This window comes from Monodelphis domestica, chromosome 1 (genome assembly GCF_027887165.1).
Source record: "Monodelphis domestica isolate mMonDom1 chromosome 1, mMonDom1.pri, whole genome shotgun sequence".
Lineage (NCBI taxonomy): Eukaryota > Metazoa > Chordata > Mammalia > Didelphimorphia > Didelphidae > Monodelphis > Monodelphis domestica.
Genome location: NC_077227.1, coordinates 230,409,656 through 230,425,833, shown reverse-complemented (window position 1 = coordinate 230,425,833; position 16,178 = coordinate 230,409,656).

The following is a 16,178-nucleotide window of genomic DNA, read 5'->3' as shown; positions in this document are numbered from 1 at the left end:
TTGATGTAATCAAAGTTATTGAGGTTACATTTTGTGATTTTTTTCTAACTCTTGCATGGTTTTAAAATCTTTCCTTTCCCAAAGGTCTGACATGTATACTATTCTTTGTTCACATAATTTATTTATAGTTTCCTCCTTATGTTCAAGTCATTCACCCATTCTGAGTTTATCTTGGTACAGATGTGATATTTTGATCCAAACCTAATCTCTCCCATAATGTCTTCCAATTTTCCCAGCAGTCTTTATTAAATAGTGGATTTTAGCCCCAAAACTGGGATCTTTGGCCTTTTCATAGACTGTTTTCCTGAGGTCCCTTACCCCAAGCCTATTCCACTGATGCTCCTTTCTGTCTCTTAGCCAGTACCATATTGTTTTGATGACCACTACTTTGTAGTATAGTTTGAGATATGGAATGGCAAGGCCACCTTCCCTCACAATTTTTTTTCATAATTTCCTGGATATCCTTCATCTTTTGTTATTCCAAATGAACTTTGTTATGGTTTTTTTCTAATTCAGTAAAAAAGATTTTTGGTAGTTCAATCGGTATGGCACTAAATAAGTAAATAAGTTTGGGTAGGATTGTCATTTTTATTATGTGGGCTCGTCCTACCCATGAGCAGTTAATGTTTTTCCAATTGCTCAAGTCTAGTTTTAGTTCTGTGGAAAGTGTTTTGTAGTTGTGTTCATATAGTTCCCGTGTTTGTGTCGGCAGATATATTCCTAAGTATTTTATATTGTCTAGGGTGATTTTAAATGGAATTTCTCTTTCTAATTCTTGTTGCTGAGATGTGTTGGAGATATATAGATATGCTGATGACTTATGTGGGTTTATTTTATAACCTGCAATGTTGCTAAAGTTATTTTCTTTCTAAATTGATTCTAAAGTGATTATTTCTACTAGTTTTTTATTTGATTCTCTAGGATTCTTTAAATAGACAATCATATCATCTCCAAAGAGTGATAGCTTGGTCTCCTCATTGCCTATTTTAATACCTTCAATGTCTTTTCCTTCTCTAATTGCTACTGCTAGTGTTTCTAGTACAATGTTAAATAATAGAGGTGATAATGGGCATCTTTTTTTCATTCCTGGTCTTATTGGGAATGCATCTAGTTTATCCTCATTGCAGATGATGTTGGCTGATGGTTTTAGATGAATACTTTTTATCATTTTTTTTAGGAAAGACTCTTCTTATTCATATACTTTCTAGTGTTTTCAATAGGAATGAGTGTTGTTTTGTCAAAGGCTTTTTCTGCATCTATTGAGATAATCATGTGATTTTTGTTGGTTTGCTTGTTAATGTAGTCAATTATGTAGATGGTTTTCCTAATATTGGACCATCCTTCCATTCATGGTATAAATCCCACCTGATCATAGTGAATAATCCTCATAATTACTTGCTGGAGTCTTGTTGCTAGTATTCTATTTAAGATTTTTGCATCTATGTTCATTAAGGAGATTGGTCTATAGTTTTCTTTCTCTGCTTTTGACCTGCCTGGGTTTGGAATCAGTACCATATTTGTGTCGTAAAAGGAATTTCATAGAACTCCTTCTTTGTTTATTCTGTCAAATAGTTTGTATAGTATTGGGATTAGCTGTTCTTTGAATGTTTGATAGAATTTACTTGTGAATCCATCAGGCCTTGGGGATTTTTTCTTAGGGAGTTCTTTGATAGTTTGTTCAATTTCTTTTTCTGATATGTGAGTATTTAAGAATTCTATTCCTTCTTCTGTTAATGTAGGCAATTTATATTTTTGTAAATTTTCATCCACATCACCTCTATTGGCATATTTATTGCCATATAATTGGGCAAAATAGTTTTTAGTGATTGCCTTGATTTCCTCTTCATTAGAGGTGAGATCTCACTTTTCAACTCTGATACTGTTAATTTGGATTTCTTCTTTCCTTTTTTATTAGATTGACCAGCACTTTGTCTATTTTGTTTGTTTTTTTCAAAATACCAGCTTCTAGTCTTATTTTATTAGTTCAATAGTTCTTTCATTTTCAATTTTATGAATTTCTCCCTTAATTTTTAGGATTTCTTATTTAGTTTTCTTCTGGGGATGTTTAATTTGTTTGCTTTCAAATTTTTTGATTTTCATGTCCAATTCATTGACCTCTGCCCTTCCTAATTTGGTAATATACGAATTCAAGGATATAAATTTTCCCCTGAATACTGCTTTGGCTGCATCCCATAAGGTTTGAAAGGATGTCTCATCATTGCCATTTTCTTCAGTGAAATTATAAATTGATTCTATGATTTGTTTTCTAACTAAACGATTTTGGAGAATCATATTATTTAATTTCCAATTAATTTTTTATTTGGTTCTTTCCATGTACCATTACTGATTATTATTTTTATTGTGTTATGATCTAAAAAGGTTGCATTTATTATTTCTGCTTTTCTGCAGTTGTTTGTCATGTTTTTATTTCCTAGTACATGGTCAATATTTGTGAATGTACCATGTGCTGCTGAAAAGAAGGTATATTCCTTTTTGCCCCTATTTATTTTTCTCCATATATCTATTAACTCTAATTTTTCTAAGATTTCATTCACATCTCTTACCTCTTTCTTACTCATTTTTTTATTTGATTTATCTAAATTTGATAGTGATAGATTCAGGTCTCCCAATAGTATAATTTTACTATCTATTTCCTCCTTCAACTCCACTAGTTTCTCCTTTATATATTTGGATGCTATACCATTTGGTGCATATATGTTGATTACTGATATTTCCTCATTGTCTATACTGCCTTTCATCAGGATGTATTTCCCTTCCCTATCACTTTTAATCACATCTATTTTTACTTTGGTTTTGTCAGATATCATGATTGCGACTTGTGCCTTCTTTCTATCAGTTGAGTCCCAATAGGTTTTGCACCATCCTTTAATTCTAACATTGTGAGTGTCTACCTGCCTCAGGTGTGTTTCCTGTAGACAACATATGGTAGGATTTTGGATTCTAATCTACTCTCCTATTTGTTTTCATTTTATGGGTGAGTTTTTCCCATTCACATTCAAAGTTATGATTGTCACTTTTATATTCCCCAGTCTTGTGGTATTTGAAATAAGTCTTGAAGAATGGGAATGTACTTGATAAGTAGAAGAAATAATGAAGGTCATTTCAGATAAGAAAAACAACTGGAATCAAAACGGGACAGAACAAGTGTTTATTAAGGACTACTAGGTTCTCAGCACTTATGAATGTTAACAGAGTTATTCTTTACACCAACTTGGGGAGGCAGCTGCTCTCATTATCCCCATTACATTGAAGGAAACAGAGGTTCAATAGCTTCACAAGGTTCACACATCCTGTAAGTGCAGGAGACCTGAAGCACTCTCAAGTCTTCCTGACTCCAGGCCCAGAATTCTATCCAGGGTACCACTTGGCTGCCTCTAAGCACAGAGAAATGAATGATTTTTTTGGAGGAATGGGTCAATGATGAGGTTTGATTGCCCTGTGTGTAGCCTGGGGATGCTCATCAGAAGTTAGATAAGAAGTGCTCAAGATGTGATTGAGGGTTCCTATGGAAAAGCTGAGATACGCTGAATGGGGAGAAACAAGGAGGGCTGAGATTTACAATGGAAGGTTCTTTTTTCTTTCTTTCACCATTCTTCCCATCTGAACTCACATGTTTCCTTGTATCTCTCACAATGACCCATAGCCTTCAGTGGCTTTCAATCCCAAGAGCCCTATAGAAGTTTCCAAATTAATGTTTTCCATCCCCATTTTCCCCCTGGTTAGTGTAAATAAAAGGGTGAGGAAATATTCTAGTTGTACTTCAGATTTTAAAAATATGAGTAATTTTCAAGCCCTCCATTGGGGAGTGTCCCCAGGCTCTAAACTCACCTAATAATGTTGAGTGTGACAATAGGATGTAGACAGATTACCTGGCTTGTTCTAGTTAGTATTCCTACAACTTGGATATTTTTGGAGTGCTGCACAACATTGTTTCTCCAGGTATTCCTTGACTTGATTCACAGCATGCAGGTCTTGTTTCTGCTGCTGTTCAATCATTTCAGCTGTAGGATTTTGTGTTGCTAGGGCATATTTATTCTTATAGGTCATAGAGAATTCCTTTCCATTGACATAATGCCCAAATGCATTGAAAGAATGATTTGGACAAAGTTGACAGCTAATAGGTTGAATAAAGGTGAAATGCCTGAATTACACAAGTCCCAGGTATGATGAGCTCTGTAAAGTACAATAAAAAAGTGTTTTCACATACTGATTGCTGTAACAATCATTTGAGTTTCTTCTTTAGACTTTAGATTCATCCAGACTTGTTAGGAAATGCAAAGTGTATCTACTTAAAACAAACACTCAATTCTTTTCCTTTAGGCATTTCTTTCCTAAGGCATGATGAACCAAATAGAAAACAGATTTAAAATTAACTTTTCTTCAGGCTAATCCTTTGCAACTGTCTAACTCTCAGATTAGAAAAGAAAAGAGAAGTAGAACTGAAGAATTTCAGGGTCAGGTCTGGAAAAGGACCTTACCATTATCTATACTACCCTGCTTATTTACATATAATAGAGCTGCAGACAAAGGGTGGACAGTAGTTTTCCTGAACTTTTTAGGACTATTAACAGCCAAGATTCAATATGAGGTTCTCTGACTCAAATGCAGTGGTTTTTTTTTTCCAGAACAAGAAGTTTCTACCACTTGTGACTAATCAGGATAAGAGCTAGTCTGGCCTCTTCAGTGGTTACCTGATACCAAATGTAAATGTGATTAAAATGGAAGAAGCATGAGACTGGGTGATTGGGCATCATGGGTCTACACCTGCTTTTGCCCTGAACTGCTTTATATGAGATTGTTGGCTCCAAGTACTAGAGAGAGATGAACTATCAGAAGCCTTCTCGGTTCTAAAGTGAATGTTCTTCCCACTATTCTAAGATCCCAATCATTTGACCTATACAATGAAGGAATTTGATTCAGATTTCCAATGTACTTTTCTGTTCTAACATTCTATGATTCCCCTTGATAGGAGCATGACAGACAAAACTGTAGTGCTGATATGAGGTCTAAGTGCCCAGTGAGGTAAAGAGAGAGGAGAACTTAACCTAAGTTGATGAATGAAAAGCAGGAATTGATCTCCCCACTTTCTGTTTCACTGTCAGATTGTTTGGTAGAAGAGCATGAAAAGGGAAAAAAGAATATGGCAGGGAGGGGACAGAGATGTGCTTTAGTTACGGCTCTATCTCTGCCTCTTTCAGGACTTGTTCTTTACACCTAGGGGGCTGTGGCCAGTCACCAAACAATCCTCTTTCCCCTTTTGTTCCTTTCTTTCTTCCATTTTTAAAAATCCCCTTGAGCCCCCTCCTATTTAGGGACAACTCTTTTTCAGCAGAAGTTACTGGAGGTTCCTAGACCCTTTCCAAGTCATTGGGCTCCTGGGTCCCTGACATAGTCCTATCCATTCACCTGTAGTATTTTCATTAGAGCTCCTGATTTCTTGCAAGTACTTCATGAGCAAATCATCTCTCTCTTTCTGAAACTGGCTCACCTCATCCCAATTCTCCAAATTTTGCCATCTTGGCTCAGGTACAGCCCTCTACCTCTTGTTATCATATACGTACTCAAGTTTGTTATTGAAGTAGACTTTATTGTGGAATGAGGAATACCCACTTGTGGAGTTTGAAAAACCAAAGTCCTTGTAGTACAGAATATTACACATTAAGGCATAGAAAACTGAGTGAGACATTTTTAATATTAATCTACCAAATTTGTTCAGTCATTTGCTATCTTGTCTGACTCCTTATGACCCTCTTTTAGGTTTCCTTGATGGAGATACTCTAGTGGATGTCCATCTCTTTGTCTAGCTCCTTTTCTAAATGAGGAACCTGAGGCACTCAGAGTTAAGTGACCTGCTTAAGGTCTGAGGTAAGGTTTGAGTTCAGGAAGATGAATCTTCCTGACAGCAGACTGTACTACTTAGCTGCTTTAGAGATCAGAAGATCTGAGTTGGATTGCCCTTTGAGATTAGGAGCTCCTAACAAATTCAAGCAGAGACTGGATGTTCATTTTATTGTATGTGGAAGATTTAAAGAATTTCTATGTAGCCTGGAAGGCTGTAATAGATTCCCTCTAAAGTCCTTCCCTCTTCTCATGAATGATCTGGGTCTCTATTAAGCTCCTAGGGGCCCAGCCCCATGTCCCAAACCAATAACTCCATGATGTTTCTTCCCTTTTGCTTATCTAAGGAGCTGGGAAGTCTCAGCTCTCCTGGAGGAGAGCCTGGTCTCCATTTAGAAGAAAGAAGACTTGAAGACTGGAGAGAGAAACAGGAGCCATTGTGAGGAAGGAACCACTTAACCTCTAAAAATGTTGGTTTCTCACCACCAAAATGCAAATGGCAATATTTTGAGGACTTATTGCCCAGGGTTTGGACCAGAGTGACCTATGTCCTAAAAAGTCCTGGGTTCAAAGCAACTGAGTTTGAATCTTGACATTACTATTCAATATGTTGGCCAAATAATTTGAACTCTCCAGACCTCAGTTTCATTCTCTGTGAATCAGGGATTATATGATTTGCAGTACCTCTTGAGGGTTCTTGTAAAGAAACTTCCTTGCAAACTATAACAGATTTTGCAGTACAGATATAGGTTATTATTATTAAACAAAGGTAAGAAGGAACATGGGAATGACCCTTCTGAATGAATCTAAGAATCCCATCAATATATCTGTCTCTGACAGAGTACAAAGAGATCAAGAGCAGCAGCTTTTCCTTCTCCTCCTGATTACCCTCAAATGGTTCATTATTTACTACATAGGTCCTAAATTCCCTTCATGATTTACTTTTCCATTACTCTGAGTTTCATGGTAGCACCTGACAAAGATGGGAATAGGAGTCCTAGACCTCAAACCCAGAAACACTTCCCCCCCTTTATCCTAATTTATAGTTACTGAGACCTGGTACCTGGAATACTGAAACTTATAGGTGACTCCTAGCATTATATGTTAGGGTCCACACTCCTTTCTTCTGTCCCAACTCTACTCCCTGCCCACTAATATCACTTCAAACATTAGAGTCACATTGCACAGACTGTGACTTCTTCAGAGCCCTGAAGTGAATTTAGTACCTCCTGAAGATGTAGAAGCTCTCACCATGTTACTTTTTTTCTGCCACACTAGCAAGTTCTCCTTATCAATAACATTAATATATTTTATATTTGTGTTGTCATTTCCATCTTGATTCTAAGGGTTAAAAATCTGATAGAGAGGGGGCAGCTGGGTAGCTCAGTGGATTAAGAGTCAGGCCTAGAGATGGGAGGTCCTGGGTTCAAATCTGGCCTCAGACACTTCCCAGCTGTGTGACCCTGGGCAAGTCACTTGACCCCCATTGCCTAGCCCTTACCACTCTTCTGCCTTGGGGCCAATACACTGTATTGATTCCAAGACGGAAGGTAAGGGTTTTAAAAAATGTTGATAGAGAGTCAAAAGATAGGAGGTCAAGTCCTCCAGAATAATGAAACATATCACCCCATTAATTCCATATATGTGTGAGTGTGTCTATGTGTGTACCATTTAACCTTTCTTATGAGGAGATGGAAAAGCAGTGATCTAGGACCCTAACAGAATCTCACCTATGATCTAGTGTTTTGGTAAAGCCATGGTGATTTTGGGGAGAATTCTGCCATTTCTTTTCTCCTTTCAAGTCCATCTCTCCTTGCAAAAGACTTGGGGAATATAGAAATCACCAAGCAAGAGTCAGTGCAAGACACTAATCACACAGAATCACTATATTCAATAATGTTTGATTCAGAAAATGAAGAAGACCAAGAACCTTATGAGTACATCAAACTTTATAATCAAGATCACAAAGCTTTACAAGAGGGGAAGACAGATGATTTCATTAACAACTCAAATCAAGAACAAATGATTTGGTCAGAAGAGTTAGTTAAGGACATAAACTATATGATCTTATTAGAAGAAATGTTGGCAGCATTGGGAGTCAAGAATTACCAAGAACTTTGTGAAAAGTATGAGGAAATGGATAAAGACACTAAATTAGCAGTACAACAAAATCATATACCTGATAGAAAACAAAGAGAAGAAGAAGCAAACAACATAATGATCCTATCACATCTTCCTTTCTCTGACATAGAACTTCTCAGAAATGAGACTGTCAATTAACAAAATATATACAAGCTTTACAAACAAGAATAGCAGAGTTGCATGAAATGGGCTTGATACAACAAACAGTACCCCTGGATTACAATTTGCACAACATCAAACCAGGAGACATAGTATACTTTAAAATTTTCAATACAACATTGGCTACAGACATAAAATGGCCTGGACCACATGAAGTATTGCTTACTACCCCAACAGCTATAAAAGTTGCAGAGAAAGACTCATGGTTCCATTGTTCCCATGTGAAACCAGAAAAAGTTCAACATCATTGTGACAGACATAGAATATAATTAGACAACAGATAGTGCTGAGAAATGAAAACAAAAAACTGATTAACATAAAAAGTATACCACAAAGAAATAATAGTGACACATAATGTTCATGACAACTTTCCAGCCCAGAGGAAAAGCAACCCAGAGGAAAAGTATCCCAGAGGAAAAGCATCAAGAAAAACTGCTAAAGAAAAAAAGCTGAAATGGACAGCTAAGACTTTGAACTTTGTAAATTTGTTTATATAAGAAGAGGACAGATCAAAAATGAAACATATGTAAGACTGAGCATGTTGAAATAATAAAACAAAAGTAATTTCACATATTATGGAAATAGCATGCATCACTACATAACTTGGAAGAAAGAAGAGATCCATCAGTCAATATGAAAAGTGGAAATCTGAAGAAACTTGATAAGTATTAATTCAACACAACACTATTAGATACAAAACACAAAATCACAAACTAACATATTGAGAGACCTTTATATAAACAAGTGTCTGAAATTGTATTTATGTAAAATGTAAATATGTATATAGTTAGTTCCATAAGGTCTTAGGCAAATAGAAAGATCAATAGATGTTTCTATTTGACTGACATCATGATGTGGAACAATTTATATTGTTGTATTATATGTAAATAATTTAAGATTCAAACTTCTTGTAATAGTTTTGTTTAAACATTTATTGTACTGAATTTATTGTAAATCTCAAAACTACCCTTACCCAAACTTTCCTGCTAAGAATTCCTCAGAGTAGATTAGTAAACTGGTAACTATAATATAAATAAGTGACCTTTGGAAGGTCACTACGAAAAAAGGGGGACAATTGTGGAAAGGAAACATGACTGACAGCTGGTGGGGGAAGGGGAAACCGGGAGTGGCAGTTGGGTCTTGTGACTAGCACTTCCTTCTTGCTGGGCTTTTTTTCCTTCCTGGTGTTGGAGGAGGAAGGAGGTCTTTCAGCCCAGTCTGGAGTGGAATACCTCTACTCTGTTCAGCCCAAAGACATAGGCTTCTGAAGGTTAGAACTGTTCTTCTTTGCTTTCTGTCTACTGCTAAGATTCTAAATTGGACTAAGCGAAGACAGATACAGAGTAGATGGGAGTGGGAGAAACCTGCCACCAGCTGGTGGGACCTGGCCTCAGCTCCAAAAGCTGAGGAAAAAACTCCAATACCAATTGGTTATTAAACTTTATATTATTTTATTTCACAGTCAGATAAGTGGACTATCTTTTCTGTGCATAGAGGAAGCTGAACATCAGTTCAGTCATTCAATGACAAACAGTCCTTATTGGACCCCTGCTGCTTCCCTCGGCAGGGGGCATCTCTCTCTTTTGCCTCACAGAGCAATACTCCCTCTCTCCCCTCAACTCCTCCATAACCTGCTACAAACCTCCCTTTATCCCCTGTTTTTTTCTATCCTCCCCATCTCTCTCAATAAATATTACATTTGGTAAAGCCATGGTGATTTGGGGAGAATTCTGCCATTTCTTTTCTCCTTCCAAGTCCATCTCTCCTTGCTCTCTAGATTGATCTTCATTTTATCTTCTTCCCAAATTGTTTCTCTGGGCACAATGAGGTTATCTAATACAAAACTACCTTAGGAATTGGAAATTAAAGCAAATGTTGAGATGAAAAACCTCATTCTTCTTCTGAGATCCCTCTCCATATAGATTCATCTATTTAGAGCTAGAAGGTCTCTTAGAGATCATATGATTCAACCTCTCTCTCTCTCACTTCCATAATCAAGGTTAGATAAATTAGACCATGGATATTAAATCACTTACCCAAGGTGTAGCATACCAGGTATATTAGCATCTTAAATGTATTATTGGTGTATTGATATTGTAACTTATGTGTTCATATAGCAAACTCATGGTCATGTTACTTTTTGATTATTGTATTTCCAAATCTTCTGTCCAAAGGACAAAAGAATTCCTGAGCAGGACATTATTTGCCACAGAGTCCTAACTCTGACCTTGTTAGACTACATTCCATACCAAGTCACATGTTAGATTAACATCCACCTCTTTGATTATGTGATTGTCAATTGAGCCAATGTTAAAATCTATGCCATATTACATGTTCATTAGCTACCTCCCACTCCACATTCCTAAACTCTCCAATAAAAGTTTGGGGACACGTGTAAATCTCTCTCTTTGAACAGCATCACCAGAGTGTACTATAGCCCTTCTGTTTTAAATTTTTGTCTCTGAGTCTTTATTCCTTTCTCTCTCTCTCTCCCTATCTATCTCTATGAGCTCTTCATTTTCCTCCAGTTTCCATTCTCCTTCTCAGGTGTCCACACACAAAGAAATTAAGTAGGAACTGCAGGCAGTTCCAACACAAGGTTACAGAGATAATAAGGCAGAAGTAGAATTAGAAACTGAATTCCCTGACTCTAAATCTTGACATTTTCTCCTGACTCTCTGATTTCACCCAGCTTCTCAACTCCCAAACCAGAGAGGTCTATTCCACTTGATTTACTCACAGTTTCTTGGATTCTCAGACATTATAGTCCTTTAGAGCAGGAGCAGGACAATGGCAGTGACCAGAGGTCTCATGATTCCAAATTCAGTGGTAGACGTCAACACAGAAATCTGGTCAGATTCAGCTCACAGATGATGGGTGGTTTGATAGCACTCTTCTGCTGTCTGATATGCTGTTGAATCTCAAGAGATGACAATCCAATGACCAATGAGAATTTCAGGATGGAATTTACGCTCTGAAAATTGGGAAATGAAAAAACAGAATCTGAAAGATCCTGATATTCCTGAAAGAATACCAACAAGATGTGCCTCAAGCACTGCCTCAAGCAGTTCATAAGAAAAAGTCCTTGGGGTTTTAGTTAACAACAAGCTCTCCATTAGCCAATGCGTCTCTTTGCAATAAATAAACAAAAGCACAGCGAACCTAATGTAACATTGGGCTGCATGAACACGTGAATGGGGTCTAGTTGAAGGGGCTGAGGGTGGGATCATAATTCTGGATTCTCTCCTGTTCATACCCCATGTGGGATATTGTGTCCAAGTCTAAAGACACATATTAAAAGGAACAGAGTCAATCCAGCATGCTTCTAGAATGGAGGAGAAAGGATGGGGAGTAGATTAAAAATAAGCAAGATCAAATGAAGTCACAGGAGATATTTACTCTGGAATTTAGATTCAGGAAGCAAATACAGACTTTCTTCAAATATTGAAAGGGTTTCATGCAGAAAACAGAATAGATTTGTTCTCTGTAGCTAGAGAGGATACCACCAAGGAACTCAAACTTAACAGAGAACAGATTTCAAATGGCACTTTTTACCAAGTAGAGCTCTTCAGAAACTGACTGTTCTGCCTCAGTAACATTGAGTTAGTACTCTTTCTATTAAAGGGCTTCCAACAAGAAGTTGTAAATGGAATTCATCCTAGACTAGACAAGCTCTGATGTTTCCTCCAAATCTGAGCGTCTGTGACTCTGAGGACAAAGTAACCAATCATACTTGCTATGCTCTTTTGGGGAAGATGGCCTGGTGTGGTCATAGCCAGGGGAAGGTGTTGGTTGAAGGATGACAAATCAGAGAATAATTTCCTTGGATAACCTTAGAGTTTATCAGTGGTCAGTCACTGTGTCCCAACCTAAGAGACAAGAAAGCATGTGTATATTCATGTTGAACTTTGGTTAAGTGCAGAATAGAAACATATATTTTGAGTGGTCTTGTGGAGTTTAGATACAAGGAATGGAGAAAAACTGTGACCTGAACACTTAACTCACCTTGGTCTTCATTTACAGATTTTCCCAAGAGACATAAACTAATTGGCTCCTCCCTTTTGGAAGGTTTAGACATTGATGTTTTAACTTTATGGATGGATGACATTTCAGAGTTTTGATTATAACTAATTAAACTTCTCCCCAAGAGCATTCACATTCCTTTATAGGAGCCCAAAACCCTAAAACTTTTCCTTTGGATGGATTCACTGACTAACCAAAAGTTCCTAAAACAGAAATAGGCTAAACCAAATTGCTCCCTATGTGGACACCTGGGGAAATCACTTCCTGCTGCCTTGCTTAGATTCCACAAGGTGTTAAAACTCAAATTCAGAAGATCCAGTTATAAGTAACTAACTGAATTCCTTCACATACCTCTCTCCTGATACTGGAAAAATACTAGAAATTCTTCTTCTTAACTGAGGAGTATTGGCTTTACCTTGTGGGAGCAATGAGTGACTTCTGGATATTGGAATATTATAATATTTAGTTGAAGAAGTTAAAGCCTAGACTTGAACCCAGGCTGTAAATGTTTGAGGAGAGTTGACTCAGCTGATTCTTCTTTGATGTCTTTTCCTTTAATTATATTATTGTACCTGAGATTTTAGTACAAAATTAATTGTGTTAATATTTTCTGATCCTTTAAATCTTAAACATGCATTAGTAAAGAACTGATTATGGATACTTTCTTTAAAATGGAGATTCAGGGAAGAGCCATCCTGTCAGGGGCAGAATATTCTTGTAGTGTGAGAAGTTCATGAACTGGGTGAAATTCCAGGATTATGGGGCCATAGTGATTAAATGAGCTTCCAGGATGAGAAGGCTTTAGTAGAATGTTGGAGAAAGCCTAGATTTTAAAGATATTGAACCTTCTCCTGATACTTACTCTTGGCAAGTAAGTGCATTCTGAGTAGTGCATTCTAAATTCTAGTCCTGGTCTCTTTCCTTCCTTGTTCCTTAGTTAATTAACTTAATAAAGAAAATTATTTTTCCTTAACCACACACACATACACTTTTTCCTTTCTCCTCCTTCTTGTGCTCTCTCTCTCTCTCTCTCTCTCTCTCTCTCTCTCTCTCTCTCTCTCTCTCTCTCTCTCTCTCTCTCTCTCTTTCTCTTTTTCCTCTTTCATTCTATCTCTCCCTCCTTACTCCCTCTGTTTCTCCCAACCTTCCTTTATTGAGGTAGTGTAGGTTATGTAGTACAAATTATACAGTGGTTTTAATAGGGATAGAAAAAGGCAGTGAATAAACCACAGCAGCCCAAACAAAATTCCTTAAATCCTATTTGGGTAACAATTGACTCTAGAGCTCTCACTCAATGAGAATTCAAATGTTCTTTCAAGTCCAAAGCCCTCAAAAGTCTTCTGATTGATGAATGGATTGGCTAAGCAAGCATTTCCATTTGGAAAAAAGGTGTGGGCCATCAATTCTTAGTAGACTTACTATATGTCACTATAGTATAAAGTTCAAATTCAGATTATCTAATTATCTGTAATTAACTTCTAACAATCTTACATAGCAAGTCTCATGCGCTCTCTCTCTCTCTCTCTCTCTCTCTCTCTCTCTCTCTCTCTCTCTCTCTCTCTCTCTCTCTCTCTCTTTCTCTCTCTCTGTGCCCCCCCTCTCTCTCACACACAGATACACACACACACACACACACACACACATGCCTGCATGCATACATGCACTCAGGTTCTCATTTCACCCACACAGAGATGAGAGTATGAGCAAACAGCTAATGAAGCTTTGATATCTCTTGAATAACTTGTAGAAAGGAGATATGTATCTAGATTATATCAATTTTATCACATTCATGAACTATAATCTTTAGTCAGGAAGTTAGCCTTTGAAACAAGGAAATTGGCATTCAAGTCTCATCGGAAACATGTTGATGGTATAACTAGAAAGTCAACATAATATTGAGACAAATCTAAAAGACTAAAATTTTGAGAAATTTTTTTACAAGTAATTTCCTTTATAGTATTTTCCTAAACTAATGAAACATATTTGTTCACCATTCATCCCTAAACCATCACCCCTTCTATGACTTTTATTTCATTTTGCATGGGCATTTACTTGTTCAACTTAATGTTGTTTTATCTATTGTTAGCTCTGATAGCACAGAATCTAGTTCTAAGAATTTCTCTTTTCTGGACACGCAATGACAATTAGCTGTTAATTAACAATATGGTGACTGGTGCTGATAATGGTCAGAGGAATAACCTTCACAACTTCTCCTCAGCTCAGTTGGAGATAATCTGAGGTACAAGTCCTAAATCCCCCACAATCCCTGTCATCTGTTGAAGCATGGAACCCCAATGGTTATTAACCCAAGTGATTAATTTTAATATTCTTCTCTTTTTTTCTTCTTATCCCCCCATCAGAGACATCTACAGTGATCCTTCACTGCTCTCTTAGCAAGTTGCAGATTCTCAACTTTACCTATAATGTCCCACCCACCACTAACTTCCCCCATTTGCCTTCTTTCTCAGTATATTCCCATATCTTAAATCTCCTTTCTCATTTCATCAGTCAGGGTTGGTATAGTAGCATGAAACATGTTTGGTTTTTTTCCAAAATGGTTTAGGGGGCCACTAATGATTATTAATCACAAACCTTGCTTTCTCTTTTTCACTATCCACCCTGCCTATGCTACTTCCAAATTTTCCATCAATTCTTCTACAAATATGTCTGAGCCCCGACCTTTTATGAGTGAGATCATCCTGTTCCCATTCTCAATTATGGTTAAACTGTTCCCATTTTCCCACATTGCCTTCAATATTTGTCACTTTGCCCTTCATCATCTTAATCAATCTGGAAGATGTAAGTTGATATCTCAGTGGTTTTGATTTGCATTTCTCTAATCAACAATAATTTAGAGCATTTTTCCCTATAATTGTATATAGCTTTGATTTCTTAATCCAATAATTCTGTTTAAATCTGTTAAGCATTCATCAATTGGGGCATGGCTCATATTCTTTTAAATTTCTTTCTTCCTTTCATTTTTAAAAAAGCCTTTCTTTCTATCTTGTATTCAATGCTTTACATTGGTTACAAGGCAGAAGAATGGTAAAGGGTATGTAATAGGGGTTAAATGACTTGCCCAGGGTTACACAGTGAGGAAGTCTCTAAGAATTGATTTGAATCCAGGACCTACTAAGTTTCTAGGCCTAAATTTCAATTAATTGAAACATATAGCTGCCCTCCTGCCAGGTTCTGATAAATTTACAAAGTTCTCAATATATTTGAGATATGAGAACTCTATCTGAGAAACTGTGTATAAAATTTTTTCCAAAGATTTTCTAATTTCCTTCTAATCTTGGCCACATTCATTTTTTGTATGAATTCTTTTTAAAATATACTCAGAAGTATTCATTTTTCAACTCACAGTGCTCTCTATCTTTTCTGTATTCATGAATTCCTTTCATATCCATGAATCTAATAGAAAATATGTTCCCTCTTCTAATTTGCTTATATCTACCTATAGATAGAGGTCATGTAACCATTTTGATCTTATCTTGGTAGATAGTAAAATATATTGACCAATAGCTGGTTCTATCACCCTGCTTTCCTCTTTTCCCAACAATTTTTACCAAATAATGAATTCTTATCCCCAAAACTTGGACCTTTACTCCTGTCAAATACAAGGTTTCTATCCCCTTTAACTTCCATTTATTCCATGACTGTTCAGTTCCTCTGCTCAACCTTTTTAAGAACAATGGTTAGAGATTAGAATTCAGGTAAAAGTTCTATGGAAGAAGATTTCAAATGGAATTTCCTCCAACAAGAGCCATCCAAAAATGTAATGTTAGTAGACTATGAATTCTGGTTCTAATCAAGGCCTTCCAAGGGTCCATTGTACAGAGAATTGACGCTTCAGATTGAGGTTAGACTAGAATATTTCTGAGATTTCCTCCAACTCTGAGACTCTGTGATTCACTGGGGGAAGACATTTAAAATTATTTTTTCGCTTGTTGCAGGGGAAGTATGGTCAGTGTGGTCTTTTCCATGAGGTGAGT